This window comes from Euprymna scolopes, chromosome 34, assembly GCF_053919585.1.
Source record: "Euprymna scolopes isolate OS-2025 chromosome 34, ASM5391958v1, whole genome shotgun sequence".
Classification (NCBI taxonomy): domain Eukaryota; kingdom Metazoa; phylum Mollusca; class Cephalopoda; order Sepiida; family Sepiolidae; genus Euprymna; species Euprymna scolopes.
This window is the reverse complement of record NC_136515.1, coordinates 1,457,102-1,472,142: the sequence shown is the minus strand read 5'-3', so window position 1 is coordinate 1,472,142 and position 15,041 is coordinate 1,457,102.

Genomic DNA, 15,041 nt, shown 5'->3' with positions numbered 1-15,041 from the left:
GGCTTAATTGTATTTTCAAAACTTATTACCTAACTCTACTCGTGTATTGAGCACTTCAGTAAATACTGAAAATATTAGATCATATAAATAAAACAGGTTCAGTTTAAACCCCCCCGTTTTACCTGATTGTAAATGTATTTTAAGTTTTCAATCCAGCTAGGGTAATGTCTCTCGTGCCTTAAAGGTATTGGTTAACATTACCTATTGACAAAACACTGCCGCCATCACCCTCATTTTTTTCCTATTTTTATGCTTTTTATTTTTTAAAATTGAGGTCTGTTTTCCAACTGAGACATTTGAACTCTTAATTTTTAAACCCTAGTCCATTGCGTTTCCATATGGATTTTTTAGTCACTTTTTTCTTCTACCTCATTTTTTTTTTTTTTCGTTTGTTTTAATTATTTTTGCTGTTTTTTGTTTTAACATCGATCTACCAATGCATTTCTGGTGAGAAACTTGTGTACTTAGGCATCATGACTAAATTATTGTAAATTCGTAAAATTATAAAAAATGTTCCAGTAGATAATGTGCTAAAAGTATTCTAAATTGAAAGTTTTTTTTTTTTTTTATAAATCACTATTAGGTTCCCAGAAAGTGTTTAAAGATGGTGGACCTAAACTTAAGCATGCTTATCTCCCTTGTTTTCCACATGACTTAGTCGCAGAACTGTTCAAAACTGAAATTCTATTTTTACTTGTAATTATTTTTCTAACGGGCATTGGAATTTTATACTAATTTCAGCATGATGTGCAAGTGTTTTCACCTGAAATGCGTTGGTTTAAAAGATCAATGTAAGAGAGCATCTTGTTTTTTACTATTTTAGTTACTTGGGAACATTGAAACTCTTGCCAGTTAAGCACTTAATTTCTTATCAGTGAGTGTAAATTGTTAATCTTGTATAGTTTTATCTTAATTTTTTTTTTATGACTCTCCACTTTTCAGTGTTTATTTCTCTGTATTTTTGAGAAACTTTAAAACTTTTTTTTTTTTTTTAAACGTTTGTCATGTGAAATTCAAAAGATTTCCAAGGTTTTGTTTAAATAACATGAAGAAAAAATTTAAGATCAACTTGATGCTGTACATTTAGCAAATAAGATGCGTGTACATTTGGAGTGTTATTTCTCGTTTTGTCCAGAATTTTAGCCTAATTTAAAAAAAAAAAATTAAAATCTTGAATGTATCCTGTTAGGAACAAACTTGTCATATTCCAAAAATGAGTGGAATTGATAGTTTTTAACAAAGAACATAGAATTTTGGTAGACTTAAAAAAAAAAAAAAAATATTGCCTTCTAATTTTTTGGACTCAAGATTTTTTTTGCAGCGGATTATTGAATGGACGACACTAGTCTACCAGATTATCAATAAAAATGAAAAATCAATATTTAAATATTTGTAGGGGGTGCTCAGTTCCTAACTTACGTTCTAGTAAATTGATCACCATTTTAGAGCCACTCAACTTCTTTTAAGGCCAAATTTAACGAATTTGGCTTGAAGATTATTTTAAAAGAAACTCCAAAAAGGCTAAACTACTAAAAGTGGCTAAATCTGCAAAATTTGGCCTGAAACATTGAATGGTTTTTAAATGGGTGATCGATTTACTATAATGGGCTAGAAGCTGAGCACCTCCTACAAAAATTTAAATCAAGACTTTTATTTATCTTATCTTGTAGACTAGTGTCCATTCAATAAAATATCTGCTGAAAATGGAAAGAAATAAGATCGGGGAAGGTGCAAGATTCTTCAGGTCTGCTCAAATTTTGAGTAAGAATATTTTCATTTGCTATGTTTAATAAATGTAGACAACTCAATTCGAATTTTCAAGATTTTAAAATCCAACTGATGTCTACAGTATACTCTGAATCATTAAAACTAAGTTTGTCTATATAAAATTATCAATTTACATAATTTTTGGAATATGACACTTTCGTTCCATGACAGGTACGTACAAATCTATTTTAGTTGGGTTGAATTTTGGACTTCCTGTTTTTTCTAGTTAAAAAAAAAAAAATGGCTAGAATTTTTACTGCCAATTATGATTGTTTTTACTTTTTAATTGTTTTAACGTCTGTTATGTACAAATTTTATGTGAAGTTTCTTTTAAAACCAAAAAAATGAAAGAATATATAAATCTAGTTTTTGTTGACCTGTATATAAGCAGTAACTAAAGTTCTTGTCTATGCAATCATCTTGGTTTTTGATAAAAGCCAGGGGAGATTGTGCAGCCAAATGGATTCCAATATGACTATGAAATAATTGGGCAGAGTTCAACTTCTTTGGCCGATTTGAACACTTTTTTTTCTAAGCTGTGCCCTTACTTCCAGTGTCTTCAGGCAATCGTTTATACAAAATTTTTGAATAACCATTTGTAAACTTAAAAAAAAAATAGATCATTGCAACCAAGTTAAGAATCAAATCTAATACAAATTATCAATCCTTGATACTTTCGAAATGTTTGAGTTCTTTTGTAGTTTAATAGGATTTTAAATGCTTTGGGTAAAAATGCATTTTTGTGTCATGTCAAAATTATTAAATCTTTAAATTATGAAGAATCTGTTAAAAAATTTTTTTTTTTTTTTTTGTCAATTTTATGTTAAAATTAGTAAACATCAGAAAATTAAATCGATCTGTTAGAATTATTTTTACCCAAGAACCTATGAGATGTCCATCTATTCTGCAGTGGTAGTTTTTGTCAACACTCCAGTTATCTCCCCTTGGATTTTAAGCACTCTTCAACATTAACCAATAGGATAAAACTAATTTGAGAAATTTTTTACTTGTAATTTTTTTTTTTTTACCTAAAATGTATTTGGAATCTAGTACTGCACAAACACCAAATCTTCTGTGGTTCTTTTAATAACCAAAGATTTTTTATATATAAAGTTGCTATTCCAAGTGGAACTGTAGATGTCACTTGCATTTTATCTGTAGAATTTGAACATGAGCATAGATCTTATTTCATTTGTATTAGGAGTTCACACAATGGATTGAGAGCTCAAATGCCCAGATTAGGTTGTGCTTTAAAGAAATGTAATGTTACTTTAAAAGAAACTTTTTATTCGTATGAATCGATTTGATTTTTGCTAATTTTTTTTCGAAAAGTAAATCATTTTAATTTAAAGTTTACTTTCTGGTTTTATTGGAAAAAAAACTCACTGCTGTAGTCTTTGAAACATACCTAAACTTAACATAAATTTGTGTTCAGATTCTTCAAACTACTGCTAGTATCCTGATGAGATTTGGTGCACTTGGTTATCTCCCTTAAAGTCCAGTCTAGTGCTTATTAAGGGGATATTTTGGGCAAATATCGCAAATTTGGTAAAAGTGGAATCTGTTAAATTCTGTATTTTCCACTTGCAGAGGAAAAGGATTATCTTCATTGCAAATGGCATAAGTTTCTAAATTGAATAGAAGCGACCATTCCAATGTTTGTAATTTTATTTCAAAACCTCACTCGAAATAACTTGTTTTTCTATACGTGTGGTGCTTGTATATTATTGGATATCAAAAATGCATTTACAGTAAAAACGCTAGGTGTGTTGAAATTAAATTCCAAAGTTATAAGGAAATTTATGAAATTTGGTTTAGTCATCTCCCTCGTTTTCACTCAATTTGTACTTCAAATGAGAAAATGGCAGGTTTTTTTTTTTTTTTTTTTTTTTTTTTACATTTTCACCCCAAACAAGGCAAATTGCCACTTTGGTGTAGGGGACTACTATCAGGGGCAACAACTACTGGGGTACTATGTAGGGATTTGGGCAGCAAGGTGTTGGTTCACGTTACACTTGAACTTCTGCACGTCAGTACTGTTGGGGAAGCAGGGACCTGGAATGGAATTCCAGAGTCTAGCGGTTCTGGGGAAGAAACTATTGGAGTAAAAAGATCTTTTACATCTAGGGATCTCTACAGTGTGGGGGTGAGATTTAGCAGCCTGTCGGGTTTTAAAATTAAACCATTTTATGCATGCAAAGACATGTTGGCAAGTTGAAATGAACATTTTTGCATTTCAATTTGTTGCTATATTTCTGTAAACGTTAGATTTTGCTTGTTATAAACCATCTTTGTAAGATTACTATTTTCTGTTAATTTCAGCATTATGTGACTAGTAGTTGGAGTTCCAGTTAAATATTCACAGGCATTATTTCTAGATTTAAAAAAAAAAAAAATTTATGCTCGCAAAAATGATTCCCCTTTATTGATGTAGAAAAAATCCTTGAGCTAATTGTCTACACTGCCATATTGATTTAAGAATGTCAACCTGAATTCTTGTTGGTTGTGAACTAAATCCAGGATTTTCAGTCATGACTGTAAATCCGGTTGACCTACCGTTGTACCCAATAAAAGATGGGGTCTTATATGTGAACCCCCTTTTTATCCTCTTGTTTATTATATTAACCTTAACCCCTTCTTCCCTGCTCCCTTGCAACCTCATGTTCTCTGACCTAATTTTCCAGGAGTGGCTCATACTTAATGTTAAGCTGATTAGAGCTTCTCTACTTCTATGCCCCCCCCCTGCCTCTCCCTTCATGGTCATTATTAAATACAGAATATTTTTCTTAGTTTTTGTTTATTCAATTCTTTCCAACTTTTTCTTAATCTCAGTTACTTTTTTTTTTTTTTTTTTTTTTTTTTTTTTTTTTTTTTTTTTTTTTTTTTTTTTTTTTTTTTACACCTTTCAGTGGAATATCTTTACCTCTATAAGGTTAGACACAAGGTCAGCTGTAGTTTTGGAAAAGATAGTGTGCTAGCACTCTGCCATACAGAAAATACCTGAGCAACTTCAGTTGATTAGCAGAATACATACGCTGTTATGTTTGAATGCTATAATAGTGCAGTCTGGTAGAAAATCACTGTTAGGTACGAGACAATGTAAAAATAACCATATTAAAAGATCCCTATTTTTAATTATAAAGTACCAGCAGATTTAATTAGTATTAAATGTTAGATTCCTTTAAAAAGTAAAAAAAAAAAAAAACTGACGTCCATGCAAATTTTTATAAAGTTCATTTTTTTGTAAAACTGCTTCTAAACATAAGGGAGCTGTCAAACCTGTAGTTGTGAAACGGATGACAGATAAAATGTTGATGACCTTAAGTACCAATTTTAAAATTTTGATCCCTTAGCAGCCCTTTTTCTTTCATGGATGAAAACTGGGTTTTATAGGTGTCTGAATACCCTATATATCAAGTTTCAAGTCTGTAGCTCGCCTATTTGCTATAGGTTGAGTTATCCCCAGATACCTATTTTAAATTAAATAAGAACCCTTCTGTAGTCACTTGCATATTTATGACTGAGTATATTAATTTAAATAGAAAAAAAGTAGGGTTTTAATATCAATGTCAGGGAGGGGGCCATCTACTTTCATATTTGTATACAGAAGATATACTCCTTTAGGGAAGAGTTCTCAAGCACTACCCACACTTCATTTTTGCTATCCAAATTTATTAGATTGTCATGTTCCCATCTTTCAACTTGATCGGTGTTTATCTCCCAATGATGTGAAGATGTGATACAAGGTCAGAAAAGTGGAATTTGAAAAGGTAGCGTCTAATAGAAAGAACACTTCTGGTCTAGAAAAAAACAAATGCCCAGATAGCTCTCATCGGTATTCCCTAGTAGAGGTGCCTCAGACAATTAACAAACTAACCTCTTAAAGGGGTAAGAAAGCAAAGATTGAAAGATTAGGAGGGTGGACCCTACTAAAAAGTAGGGTTTTAATATCTATGTCGGGACGAAAAAAACAAAACTTCTACTTAGGTATAGATTTACCAATATGTGTTCGATCATAACAAATTATGGTAATCTCCAAAAATACCGTTAGGGCTTACAACATGGCCGCCAGAAGAGTCAACAAAAAACTGCGAATAAAATATAAAACTCGTAATTTCTATTTTTAAAGTGGGTTGTCAATTTTCTTTATGAAATATACTTCCAAAATAAACTATTACAGTCGTTTAAAACATAATAGAAGTATTATTTTTTAAAAACAATGTTTACAAAATGTCTACGCACGTTCGTAGACATTTTGTAAACATTGTTTTTAAAAAATAAAAAATAATACTTCTATTATGTTTTAAACGACTGTAATAGTTTATTTTGGAAGTATATTTCATAAAGAAAATTGACAACCCACTTTAAAAACAGAAATTACGAGTTTTATATATTTTATTCGCAGTTTTTTGTTGACTCTTCTGGCGGCCATGTTGTAAGCCCTAACGGTATTTTTAGAGATTACCCAAATTATTTTCTAAATACCTCTTCAGAATGAAAACGTGTACAACCACTCTGTGGCACAGTGTTTAGCTGCATCACAGCTCTTTAGTGCAAATGGACAGTGCTCCACGAATTAGTTTTTTATGCAAAAAGCTTTGAATAAAACTTAGTAGCAGATTATAATCCATCTTATTGAATTTTTATTTTGGGTAATTTTATTTTAAGAATTTTTTAGTTTATTTTTAGGTAATTATTTTATCTATATTAGTCTTCTGGGCCGTACTCAGTAAATGTAAAAAAATATTTTTAAAAAGTGAAATTTTTTATTTTGAATAACATGATACAACAGCCAATAAAAATTGGCTAGTTGAAAGTAAAGTTTGATTTGTCATCTTAAATGCTATTTGGGTCAGACTTTGAAGATCTGACAAGTGCTCCACTTTCTTTTACATAGAGCTTTCATTAAACTAAGATTATGAGGCTCCCTGTATCATACAGTACCAAGTGCGGTATAAATATATGCCACTTGGTATTGTATAATCCGGGGGGGGGTGTATATTATAATATACCAATTAAATTGGATTTTTAAAACTAATATTTTAAGTGCTCAATACAAGGTAGAACTTTATAAATGTTTTAATGAAACGTGAATCGATTTAACCATCTGTTGCATATATAATTATATAAAATGTGTTCTAAAACTTAGATTGAAATTTCATGGTGAGTAGATTGTTCTTATTCTGTCAGTCATGACCCAGTAGCAGTGTTAATTCATTATATCTGCCCCCCCCCTCTCTTATTTGGGTAACTGATTAAGAGATTTTCTCTTTAAAAGGAGATAAGTACCTCCCCACCACCGCTCTCTTTAAATTATCTAAAAGGTCAGTTTTAAATTCTGCCAGATTCTAGGTTCTCAAATTCAGAAAGATTTGGGGAGGGTGTACATTTGGAGAAAAGTTGTGAATTAAAATGGATACAAATCCATACATCCAACCTTAAGAAAAAAAAAATTTTTCTATATTAAATTTCACTTCCTCTCCCGTTAAGTTCACTCTTTAGGGGAGAGGGATTAGTTAACTCTGTCACTATTTTAGTTTACAATGTAATGCTGATTGTGGTGTTATGGTTTGAATTTTAAACTTCATTCTAAAGACATTTCTTTTTTTTTCTGCAAATTTAAAATATTAAAACAAGGGAGATAAACATGCAAATTTAAAATATTAAATTTGCATGTTTATCTCCCTTGTTTTAACTTTTTAACGTAAGTATTTGACTGCCTCAACGAGGTTTGATACTAGTTTAGGTGGAATTTTAAAAAACCAGCATAGTACAATTAATGCACTCTAACATACGAAATGCTTGAGCAACCCTGTCAACATCACCTGGTATAGGTGCCTCACTCAATTACCAAGAGTAATCCCTTCTCAAAGATAAAGCTTGGGAGAACCAATCATCTAATGAGCCATAAAAACAATGAATGCTTGTTTTTCAAAGGAATATGCAAACTAGTTCAACTTGAAGTTGTTCGCATATCCATGACTGAGTATATTAAGTTGCTTTTCTGTTTTAAATAGTAAAAAGTAGGCTTTTAATATTAGTGTCAGCAAAAAGGTATATAGTTCAATATGATGCTGAATGAGGTGTTATGGTTTGAGTTCTTAACTTTGCTCTGGAGATCTTTCCAGGAGAATGGGTAGAAGAATATTGAATTTTCTCTTTAGATAAAGTGCAACATTTTTGCCTGGTTGGAATGCTTTGTCAAGTTGGGACATGGAAATCAAGTTTGAGCCATTATGGAAATTGCTTTTGTTTGCGGGTCCTTTAGTTCTAGGAGTTCCACCCTCTTAGGCTTTTATCTTCTCTGGAGAAAAAGATTGATAATTTCAGCTGTTCAAACTACTGTTCTCACCTCATAACCTAGATTTGGCCAAGACATTCAAAAGGGACATAAGTCTTGAGCATTAATTACTTGGCAACCATTTTAAAACTAATTTAGTTTCTTTGTGTAAGTACTGTGCTTATAAAGATACTTGATATTGAAACTTAATATCAGCAACCCTGATGTTTAATAGCGTTGGCAATCATGGCTTTCCAATGCGGTCACTATCCATAGTCTGAAAACAACTCCACTTTTGACAATCCTGTCCAAGTGATCAAGTTGTCTATCAAAGTGTCTTTGTCGACCTTGCTTTTTCTATCCTGGCATTCTACCAGTCAATAAGATTCTATGCCTCTTTGGCAGTAAACATGTCCTACGAACATCATTTGTCTTTTCATGAGCGTTTCCATCAGCATTCCTTTAGTGCATCCAGATCTAGTCCATATTTCCTCGTTAGAAATGTGATCTATCCAAATGACCCTAACGTTTGTCTTGCAAACCAAATTTCTGCGCTATTGAGTTTCTGCATTTTGAGTCGGATAATCCAGCTTTCACAACCATCTAACAAGACCAGATGTTCTATGCCTCTTGGACGATAAATATGTCCTAAGAATGTCATTTGTCTTTTCAAATTTTTTTATTCCAATTTAAAGTTGTCTCTCTCTCTCTCTCTAATATTAAAAGCCTACTTTTTCTATTAAAGTTAAAAAAAAAAAAAAATATATATATATACTGTTGAGGATTTGAGTAAGTTCATGAAGGTTAACTTAACATATTCCTTTAAAGATTCATTTATTTTCCATGGTTTCTTATTAGATAATTGTAGAATTTTAAGATAAGTCTCGCCTACACACACGGATGTGTGTGGGTGAGACCTTGTCAGTGTGTGTGTGCAAAACTTCTCTACTGAAGTACCTGAAAACTTGGTTTGAAACTTGATATATAGGATATTTGGACCTCCAGAAAACTTTCAATTTTTAGTCTATAAAAATAGCTTAATCAAAATTCAAGTTTTGGTATGAGTGAATTGACTAACTTCTGTACATTTTTAGCTTGAAGTCTCTTAAATTTCTAGTCTTAATTATCGGGCGATCGCTCAGTAACAAAAGCTTTGTCACTAAATGAGAACTAAGGCTAAAACACTGAATGTTTGGGTTTTGATTCCTGGTGATGACGAATGTTTTCCATTACTTATGGAACTTTGTCTTTAGCGATACTTTATTTGGCTAAAAACACAAAAGCACTTCTATTCGATAAATTTTTGTAATTTTTAGATATATTACTATTTTTGACATGACAAGTACGTAATATTGGTTTTTGCTTAAAATTACTTTTTTTTTTTTTTTTTTTAATCTGTTAACTATCTGAACAAGCACCCAAAGTTCAAATCCCGAATAGTATCATAACTGAAGACATTAAAGTTATACAGCAGATTGAGGGTTATCCCCAAGTTAATTACAGCTCTAAGATCCGGTTATATATATATATATATATATATAATCTCAAACTTTCACTTTATTGCAAATACAAAGAATAGATAGTAGGATGGTGCAAAAAATTTTGCCAATTTAGTTTCTTATTGAAAAACTTATAATCTTTCTTCATAACAAAAACGACCTTTGCTCTCTATAACTTGATTCTATGCGCATTTTTGAATGGTGCTTTTTTTTTTTTTTTTTTTTTTTAAATTCTATTTCTCAAATATCAGGACTAGGGCTATGACACCAGCATATTCTTTTGATTTTAGTCTCGAGTATATATCTGACACACAATGAACAGAATCGTAACACTCTACATAAAATATAAGATATCAATGGATATATACCTGAGAATCCAAACGAAAATACTGTTGTCATAACCCTAATCATGACTACTGTATAGTTACAAAGCAGATCGAGAGGGTTACCCTAAGTTAATTACAGCTCTATAAGAACGAGTTATAAAGCTTTATATATGTAGAAAGTATCGGCAAGTAAGAGCATCTTAAAATAGAAAATATAGAATAAACAGATGTTCTGTTTTAGAACCTGCTTTTATTTTAGATGCAAAATTTTTATTTTATTTGGGAGTTAAAAATCCCTCATTAGAGAAAGTTGGGCCCCCCCCCCCCTTAAAAGTAAAAAGTGCATGTTATCAAGGTTGCACTAGCTTGTAGAACTTTTTTTTTTTTTTTTTTTTTTTAAGATGGAAAGGTGCACAGATACCAAACATAAACTTGAAAAAGTGTTGGCAAGTAAAAATATCTTCAACTTCAGACTTGGTGTCTGCGTGGCCTTCCGGCTTAAATAAAAAAAAAAAAAAAAAAACCTAAAGAATTCTATGTGCAACATCAGCTAGTGTGACCTTGATAACACATGAGGGTGGAGTTTTTACTTTGAATTCCAAGGGGATGGAAAAAGATCAAAACTTGACGCTTCCTCTGACGAGGGACTTTTAAATCCAAAATTAGAAAAAAATAAGATGTAAATTTTGCATTTTCCGACATTGCTATTTGTTGGGTTAGAATTTATTCCATCTAATGTTTTTTTTTTTTTTTTTTTTTTTTTTAGCTCCTTAAATTAACAGGTTTCATGCCATGTCTGGAGCGCTTCCATAAAATTCACTGTATAAAAATTGTAATACCCTTTCTGTAAACTAGCAGAAACTTGCACTGACCCTATATCAAAATATACAAGTGAGGACTAATTATGAGGCACATTATGGAAACTATCAAATGTTTAGGTAATATTTAATCGAATTTTGTTTTTCCTTTTTACTTTGATGTAACATGCTAACATTATAATGAACCTGTGGCTGCCCCCCTGATGATTGATAGCTGGAAATAGTTTAATAAGTTTTTAAGGGTTTTTTTTCCTCCACTACCCCCAAATGAATTGTATTAAGTTGTGAATCAAGGGATTCAATTTGTTCATTGTTTAAAAGTTTGCACAATTTTGTTATTGGAATTTTTAATTTCTGCATTCCTTGTTTTACTATGCAATTAAAATTGTCTGGTATTGGATCATTTCAATTTTTTTTAATGAAATTTCACTAAAATGAAGACATGCAAAGAATCTTACAGCAATATTTGTTATCTCCCCTTGTTTGAGATTTTTTTTTTTTTAATTGTAACTAATATCTGGAGACAGTTATGGTGGGTACCACTTTTAAGTGTTGTGAAGCCAGGAATGACTTAAAGTTTGTACCCAGATTTTCTATTTATGGTTCAAATTCTCATCTATCATGAAATATAGCATTTGTATCAATACTTCAACAGTTTAAAAACTTGAACTTGGCCTTATGTGTTTTAAACTGAGCAGGGAATGCCTCCTTGTCTCTGAAAAACAAACGAGCAGTTTTGAATGGTGCTCTTTTGTAAATGTTGCTTTAATTTTTAAAAATTCTATTTTTATTTTTTAAAAGATTTTATTTTTGCATCTGGAAATAAAAGCATTTCTTTCCCTCCCCTCCTTTCCCATAATGTTCACTGGATTTTTTTTTTTTTTTGTTCCCACTTCCCAAGTGTCATTATTGGATACAGACATAAAAGTAAATAGAACCCCCCACCCCACCCCACCTTCATAATTTCTTCATTAAAATTTCTTTGCTTTTAAAAACGGTAAAAGTTTGAAATTATGAATTTTCATTTTGCTTAATATTCTAACATTTATCGTATATGAACCTTTTTAAGTACGACACTGGGCAAAGAATACACCACAATCACCTTGACACTCAATCTCGTGAGATTGCTGAAGTAAGCAACATTTAGCCTGATTATTAAAATGACCATTTGGCATCTGCTCCATGCTTTGAAGCACAGTTGCCTTGTACTCTAAAGCATGGAGTGGGAGCCACCAGGCTCTTGTTTAAGATGTTTTGCATGAAATAATGCTGTGTTCCATACATCTTTCTTCAAAAGATGTAAAGATACTTATAAGGAGCTAACAAGAGACGATTCTCTCAAAGACGAGATGCCTATTCTTTTTGTATGTATAAAGTGCAAAAAATAATTTAGTAGAAAAAGTTAAAATAAATGAACTTTATCAAATTGTTGCAAACCTTGCGATTTTGCTGTTAAGTGATTGGCCAATTCACCCAGTAATGTGTGTGGGGGAGTATTAATGTAATTTTGATGTCCATCAGGACCCACTGACAGCTGTCTTTATAAGAGTGTCTATTTCTTTTATGTCTGTATATGCACACCTACCCTTTCTTGGGAAGGTATTATTTCCACCTTCATTCCCAACTTTGGGTAAATTTTTATTTTAATTTGATTCAATGAATCTGATTCAAAAACATTGTTACCATATTTGGCAGGCGTAAACGTCTCCAACGATTCAAGTCAATGACTTGAAATGCGATTTTTTTTTTTTTTTTTTTTTTAAATTTAATTTCTAATTTAATTTTTTTTTTTATTTTTTTTATTTTTAAATTTTATTTTAGTTGTGCACAACTGAAAAGTTGATTGAATAATTTTGTGGGAGGAATATTTATGTTACCCGCCAATACGCTGAAGGGTTGATATGCCAGGAAAGCAGAATTGTTTTGAAATTTTTGGTTATTTTTTAAAACTATTTCCAATTAAACTGTTTTCTCAAATCATTTGTGCGATTCTGAATGTTAAAAGCGTTTTTTTTTTTTTTTAAGGTTCTATCACTGTTTTATATTTCAAATATTGGCTTTCAATATTTGAAACAAACATCCTATTTTAAAGTAAAGATTTAATGCCTACAATTAACTGCATTTGTCAAATATTTAATATACATACGCACAGGGGTGCATGTTGTATGTGTGCATAGATATACGCATCTACCGTACAATTATTTTGGCTGCTTTAACTGCTTTCAGTTCTTCGGATTGCTGTTCACATCTTGGGCGTTTTAACATTTCAGTCAATGTAAGCACCAATCTTAGGGTGTATCTTGTCAAACTGTTGTACTTGTGAATCCATATGTTAATTTGAATGGAACCCTTTAATTAACAGGTGTAGCATATTCTCATTCCAAGCATTTGTGGTGTAGTGGGTGGAGTATTTGGTAAAATTAAGTTGCAAGTGACTCTAGAGGTTGAAGGTTTAATCGTCACTGTAAACATTAAATACATTTACGAATTACTTGGGACTGAAAGTATAGTAGGCTACCCCCGTAGTAGTAGTATCATATGGGTTAGACTTCTAGATTTTTTTTTTTTTTTAAGCTGAGAGAAATTGTCTTCAGATAGATGAGCTGTAGCATAGTCTCTTTCCAGTCAGCTGACTAGTAGTGTAGGATCAGGTGGTCTGTATCTTGGGGAGGGGTTCCTTGCACTTTGGGGAGTCAATTTGTCTTTACTTGTGTTTTTATTGCAGTGTCTTGTTCTGATCTGGTTTGTGGCTACCTATTGCTTCCTACTATTTGTAGCAAAGTTTGGTCTTCAATGATGTCTCCCTCCTTTGGAACTTTTTTTTTTTTTTTTTTTTTTTTTTTTTTTTTTATTCCTCCTTCCATATCTCAATTGAGTCGAAATTCTTGTGTTGTAGAAGGGCTTTGTTAGATTAGATAAAGAGTTCAGTTAGAAATTCTGTGCAGATTCCCAAGTTTGAAAGAAAGATCCTCCACCCCTCTGGAGTTGGAGATACACCTTAAGGTCAGATGTTATAGTGACCAAAACCTTGTGAAAACTCGGATGAGAATAGTAGTCTGAAGAATACAAATAATCCTCATCTCAAAAAAAAAAAAAATGCAATTTTACATGAAATCAAAACTTACGAGAAAACACTTAAAAATTGGGCTCTGAGAATTTGTGATAAGTCCGTTTTTTTTTGTTTTTTTTTCCTCCCCCCAATTTTTATACCTCATTATTTTTTTTTTTTTCAAACTTATTTTTCTTTCGAATGTTGCGATTAAATTTTCACAGGAAGAGAAACTTCTTACAATTCATATCTATTTTACTCTTTGTTTTCTATGTATTAACCTTTTTAAAATTTTCCATTTTATCATTTTTTGTTGATGTTGCTACAGTTTTTATATCTTGTCCGCCTTTAACTCTTGTATTTTATTTAAAGGTGGAAAGTGTCCGTTAATAGAACCTGCTGCCCCCCTCCTCCCTGAACTGATTAACTTGCTCCTCATCCCTTCCCATCTGCCATGTACAATGGATTTTTTTTATACATGGACTTTCTATTCCAAAATAATACCTATCCGATTGTCTTGTAACACTGTGGTAGGTTTTTTTTTTTTATATACATGGTGCCTAAAAAGAGCTAGCATCCATTTTTTTTTTTTTTTTTTTTTTCCCCCTCCAGTCCAAGCACTTGGATAGCTTCTGTAAAACCAGTTAAGCAGCTGTGGGAGGCGGATAAACAAATACTCAACAATTTAAGTGTAATCATTTAAAAAATATAATACTCAAAGGGTAATATGTTTAGCGTAGTGGCCTAAAAAGTAACCAAAGTTTGAGAACTGAAATTCTTGCTCCACATAAATTATAAAGATAAATAGTAAAACTTTGCTTTGATCCAAATTTTTCATATTGAAAGATGAAATCAGTCTTCTATACATTTCCATCTCCACCCTTGACAGCAAATAACTATCCAATGTGCATGATAACTTTCACACCTCCCAAGAATTGGCTATTCATGCTTGGCAATCTGTTAAAATCATTTCAAAATTGACAGCCAGCTTCATGACAACTTTAAATATTTCTTCAGTCCGCATAAAATCATTGTCATATCATTTACAAGACTTGTTGGATGCATAGAATTCAGTGGCCATTTTGTTTCTAAGACAATGTCTGCACATTACCCTAAAAAAGTATGAATGAACAGTATTCGTAAATAGTTGAGAATCAAATTATGTTTTATGGAAAACTTATATGGGATATAATTTGTATTAATATACAGTTGCTTATATTTTTGTCACATTTTTGTTGCTTGCAAACCATTATATATGAAATTAATGAAAGTTTAAAAAAAAAAAAATGGCTAACGGGTGAT